The sequence below is a fragment of the Podarcis melisellensis genome (genome assembly GCF_964234715.1).
Source record: "Podarcis melisellensis genome assembly, chromosome: 10".
Classification (NCBI taxonomy): Eukaryota; Metazoa; Chordata; class Lepidosauria; order Squamata; family Lacertidae; genus Podarcis; species Podarcis melisellensis.
Genome location: NC_138542.1, coordinates 57,546,591 through 57,552,590, shown reverse-complemented (window position 1 = coordinate 57,552,590; position 6,000 = coordinate 57,546,591). Strand labels below are relative to the sequence as shown.

Sequence of the window (6,000 nt, the reverse complement as noted above, 5' to 3'; positions counted from 1 at the left end):
ACGCATGTAGTTTTTGATACTATAAAAGGTAAAGGTAAAGGGACCCCTGACCATTAGGTCCAGTCGTGGCCGACTCTGGGGTTGCGGCACTCATCTCGCTTTATTGGCCAAGGGAGCCGGCGTACAGCTTCTGGGTCATGTGGCCAGCATGACTAAGCCACTTCTGGCGAACCAGAGCTGCACACGAAAACACCGTTTACCTTCCTGCCGGAGCGGTACCTATTTAACTGCTTGCACTTTGACGTGCTTTTGAACTGCTAGGTTGGCAGGAGCAGGGACCGAGCAACGGGAGCTCACCCCGTCAAGAGGATTTGAACCACCTTCTGAACGGCCTTCTGATTGGCAAGCCCTAAGTTCTGTGGTTTAACCCACAGCACCACCCGCGTCCCTTTTGATACTATGGTGGTTTATAAATAAAGCAAAAATTGGGGTGTATGGGGTGTTGGGGGACACAGTGTACTCCTTGTGGGGTAGTTTGATCACTTTTGGTCCCCACCCCGTACTCAGCCTGTGGCTCCTAGAAGCTGCCATCACGCAACAGCAGTCACATCATGGGAATGGCTTCAACTAGCTGGCTAAACCAGGTGAAGGTAGCCAATGGGTCTCAAACTCTTGGTGAGTTAGGAACTTCCCTTGCATTTGAAGACAGGCTCTAAGAGTTTGAGTGGATGAGATCAATAGTGGGTCCAACAGTCAAGAAAGCAGTTTCTGCACATGCTGTAGAGGAAAGTGAGGGGCAGATGGGCCTGTCAGCTTGGGAAGGTAGCGCACCTAGGAGAAGGAAAATGCTGATCCTTCAAGATTGTGGCATACATTTAAAAGCAACATTATAAAATGCAATGTAATAAAAGCAAATTAGTTTAAAACAATAATTAAAATACACCCAAACACATTTAAAACCAGCAATTATTAAATTTTTAAAACCACCCAAACACATTTAAAAACAGCCTGCCCTGACAGCGGTCCAGTGATCAGCATTGTATATACCTTAATTTTTGGAATAAGGTCTTAGCCTGTTGGTGGAAGGATAACAAGGAGGGAGCCAAGTGAGCCATTATTGGGAGAGAATTCCGTGATATGGGAGCAACCATGGAAAAGGCTCTCTCTTCTGATGACGATGGAACAGAGGGAAGGTGCTCACTCAAAGATCTTACCGCCTCGTCAGGTTCATACAACCATATAGGGCTTTATAAGTCATGACCAGCACTTTGAATTGTGCCCAGAAATTAGTAATTAGTGAAACTGTTTTAACCAAGGGGCAGGGCTGGGGCTTTGTCTTCCGTAGCTAAAAGTGACTGGGGCCTCTCCCTTCAGAGGATAGATACTTTATAAATTTCCTAATTTGGCTAGAACAATATAGGTGGCAGCACTAACTGACTTTTAAACTTTTCGATTACAGATCGACAAACTTCTGTCCGTTGAACCCTATTATTGCACTTTGGAACTCTTTTTGTCAACAAAGTTTTTAAATAGATTGTGTAGCCATGTGGCAAGGATAGCAAATTCCCAAATGAACTTCATATAGTATTCCCTACAAATACAAAGCTTTTCTAATCCTTGTCATAGGATCTCCTCATTCATGTAAATCTTCAGTTTTTGACTCTCTGCTGCGATTCCTTGAAGATTGCCTCTTTAAAGAGTCTTGTTTAAACAACTAGCTTCTTTAAAACGTTGGCATTTTACTCTAGACCCCTGCCATAAGCAATGATGCCTATTCAACATTGCTTTTTTTTTTTAGAAAGCAAACCATCTGGCTGCCTAATCATATTTCAATGAAAATGTTATTGTATGGGGTAATATGGTTTGGTGGAATTTTTATATAGATATAAAAAGAGTATCAGGTACCTAGTGTGGTTTTAAAAGGGTTTAGGATATGGCACATGGGTCTACTGTTCATTGAGAAAGTACCCCTAGTTTCAAAAGTGATTTACCATTTGGTATTCAAGGTCTGCTGCCTTAGAACCTCAAGCCCAGAAGAAGAAGAGTTTGGATGTGATATCCCGCTTTATCACTACCCGAAGGAGTCCCAAAGCGGCTAACAAACACTCTGTGAGGTGAGTGGGGCTGAGAGACTTCAGAGAAGTATGACTAGCTCAAGGTCACCCAGCAGCTGCATGTGGAGGAGCGGGGAAGCGAACCCGGTTCCCCAGATTACGAATCTACTGCTCTTAACCACTACACCACACGGGCTCTCATTTCTTCTCTGATATATCATATGAAAATACAGCTGAGGGAAGAGTGGAATATAAGATATCATAGTCAAGATCAGGAATGTATAGTAGTCAAAGGAGAAATTGTATTTGTTAGGTAAACTAATTGAAAACAAGTCGGACCCAGAGCCTGTTTGCCATGTAGTTCTCAGCAGCCTGGCCACTGGGAATAAAGGCTGTGGCATTCAACATTCAGCTGCTGTGTTCCCTCACCCCACTTTTCCGATCATGCAAACTGACCCAGTCTCCTCCTTATTTATGTCTTTTAATAACATCTATGGGCATTTTAAGGCAGTGGTTCAGGGAAGGTGCTCTAACGTTAGAAGGGTCAAGTGGGTGCAACCGGGCGTGGTGCAAAACGTACAATGACAAATAATGTGAATATTGTATGAAGGGTTTATCAATTCGGAAAGGCGTGGGAGGGCCCTTATTGCCAGATGTTTTAAAAAGAGCATAGCTTCTGTTTGCTTAACTTAACTGTGCCATTCTGGAGTGTTGCTGATTAGCAATATGCACTGGGAACTAGAGACTAATCGCTTTTTAAAGAACCTGGCCCTGATTTGGATGTGGTATAGTGGCTAGGCTGTGGGATTTGGAACAGGGAAAATCTGGGTTCAGCTCTCTGATCAACCATCAATTCTCTGGGCTACCTTAGGCAATCCATGACTCTTGGCCAAGATACTATAACAGGATTGTTTTGGAGGATGAACCCATGAACAATGCCCTGATTTCCTCGGAGGAAGCAAGGCATACAATTAAGAAACTTGCAGCACAGAGGTCCTCTACAATTGTCTGTCCCCTTGCCAGCCCTTACATTAAATGCTAGTTTTATGGCCCTGGCTGCGTGCCCTTGTCTCTGCAGCCAGTTGTCCAACATTAGTTTCCCAGCTTTTAGCAATCTCCATTCTGGCTGCATAAAGCCAATTACATACATTTATGTGACATTCCTTCATTCTCCCCTTCCCATACATTTAACAAGCTCTTGCTTTGTAAATTTCATTCCTTCAAAATTAACTCCCAGTGCTTATATACCTCCTCGCAGTGCCAGCACATGTGAAGATACCTCTTTGATTGCATCCCCTACCGCTGTATCCATTTACGAATTTTCATAAATAAGTATCCTGTATGAAGTTTCCCAAATTGTTGCCAGGATGGACTTGATGGGCTGTTTCTTCCGCAATCTAACCAAAGCTAATAACTTTTAAATCCTGTTTATTCAAGAAACAAACAAACATTTATTTTATTTATTTCCCAACTCAACTTAGGTCAGCCCCTGCCTCTCAGTTTAGGCTGCCTTCCAGGGTTGTTGTGAGGGTAAAACACTGTCATCCCAAGCATTTTTGAGGCAGGAGAGTGGAGAATAGAAATGAAATGGATAAATCCAATGCTATAGTTGCAGAAGACGGGCTCACTTTGCGGCTCACTTTCGTTGTCCAATCAAACAGCAATAATATGGTAGCATTCAGGAAGAATTGCACAGCAAATTAAAGCAGCACGAACCCACTGCTGATGCATTATTATGGCGACAAGAACACCCCCCACAAGGTCATGCCCACACCATACATTTATTTTTGCAAAACACTTAGAATTGTGTGTTTTACAATCAAGTGGTACAGAAATCTTGCTTAAAGAAATACATTCACAGCACCTGGCTTCTCCCAGAGAATCCCAGGGACTGTAGATTACACCTCACAGAGCTACAATTTCCAGCACCCTTTAAAAAAAAAAGCCTATGGTTCCCAGGATTATTATTTTTTTGGAGGCGGAGAGCTATGTGCTTTATACATGCTATAAATGTATGGTTCCAGTTGTTACCTCCCTCCTTCCCTCCCTCTTTGACAACCAATTGCGATGGCTTTTTACTTGGGCACAAGTCCCACGGAGTTAACTTCCTAGCAAGCACATTTATGACGGCACTGGTCGCATGTGTGAAAAACGCCCCCTCAGTGTTGTGAAATGATCACGGTCTCCACATTTTTGGCCTGCCTGCTGGCCTCCCTCCCGCCTTCTCCTCTCCCTGCTTCATAAAGAGAAGTATTATAAGGCAATCTGAGAGAGAGAGAGAGAGAGGGCCCTTTCTCCCCCCTCTTCAGAAATGCATATACACACCCTGACCCTCCACCCACAAGAGAACTCTGGTGATAATTCGCTTGGAATATCTCATGTAAGGGGAGGGAAAAGAGGAGGAGAAAAAGAGGAGAGAGAAGGGTTTGTTTGCTCAGCCAACTCTCTCTCCCTCTCTCTTTAGTGGCTCCGGATTTGCTTTTTCCTTAATATTTTGTTGATGTTGTGGCATTCTCCAGCTGGTTTGCGGTGACCTAACTGGAACAAGACGGAGGCGTTTGTGGGACCTCGGGTGAGTGGCTTTTCCTTTTGCCTGTCACTGATTTTGGTGCCCTGATTCAGTCGGAGGAGCCTTGAGAGGCAGCGCAATGCAACATGGGAAATTATACTGTAGACAGCAATGCTTTGGCCCAGGGAGAGTAGACTAACAGTGCAATCCTAAGCACCTCTGTTTTCAGTGGGGCTTTGGCCCCATCAGCAATATACGTTCAAAACAGCACCATGCCACTTTAAACAGTCATGACTCCCCTGAAAAGAATCCTGGGAGGGTCTAGTTTGTAAAGGGTGGTGAGTGTTGTTAGGAGACCCCTATTCCCCAACATGCGTAGTTACAATTTACAGAGTGATTTAACAGTCAACGCCTGTTCCCAGGGGATTCTGGGAAGTGCAGCTCCACGTGTGCCTAGGATTGCAAGCTGATAAAATGAATTGGCCTTGAGGGAACTCTAAGCAGGATCCCCCCTTTTTTTACACTCCATTCCACTAGGGAGCCCTAAGGAAAATGGTGTTGGGAGTAGGGATGGATTAGAAATATGATTCAATTCCCATTTGAAGATGAACCCACCAAAATTTCACTTTCTGAAACAACATGCAAACTGAGACCCAGCCATCTTCTGAAATTCACATTTCTCTGAATTTTCAGTGTAGTTCTGCAGCCAAGTAATGCGTACCAAAAAAAAAAAAAATGCACATACTAGGGTAAAAATGCACGTCAGTGGAAAACACCTGCAAAAATGTGTTATATTAAGGAAAATTGCTTTGCAAAATTGTGTATATTGGGACAAATCCTCATTTAAAATGCTGGTGAATATTCACAAGGGCCATTTAAAAAAATCACACACTTATGTGGAAATGTGGAGAACTGAATTTAAGGTTGGAAAAAAGGAAAAATGGGGAGAAACTGAAATGGACAGGCTCCCTCATCCCTAGTGATGGAAATGGAGAGGAACAGGGCAATGAAGAAGTTGTATGTGGGCGTGGAAGGACAGGCCATGACAGGGTCAAGCAATATGAACCACAGGCTGGAAATGAATTGTGAAACATTGCGGACTGAAGGCCCAGTGGTGTGTGTGTACATGTATGGAAAACAGCAGACCAGACTCCAAGAATTTGTTTTCATTTCACTGAGGTTGAGAAATCACATTGCTTCCCTGAAAACAAGCACCTTGGGGAAAACATGGTTTGGTGCTTGGTGTGTGTGAGAGCCAGGCTAATACCTCTGTGAAACAAATCTAGGCTCCTTGATATATTCTTTTTATTGTGCATCCATAATGATTTGGTCTCATGATGTTATTGGAGCAGTCATATGCAATACCATTGGCACTTGCCAACGTTTTGGGGCAGGGATACTGCTCCATTCACACTTCTTGCCCCCATGATAGAGGGGACCCAGGGCCATGTGACATCAGTGCAATGTTTGTGCATGCCTCGTGGTGTGCAAGCATGA

General features: G+C 43.8%; 1 protein-coding gene across 1 annotated transcript in view; it reads left to right on the top strand.

Moving 5' to 3' along the window:
- The first annotated feature begins 4,290 nt into the window (after positions 1-4,290).
- Positions 4,291-6,000, top strand: part of LOC309378631 (sodium- and chloride-dependent betaine transporter-like) — a 48,977-nt gene continuing 47,267 nt past the window's right edge. The window contains exon 1 of the mRNA XM_081927093.1: positions 4,291-4,566. The gene's annotated coding sequence lies outside the window, so the exon portion shown is untranslated. The remainder of the gene's footprint in view (positions 4,567-6,000) is intronic.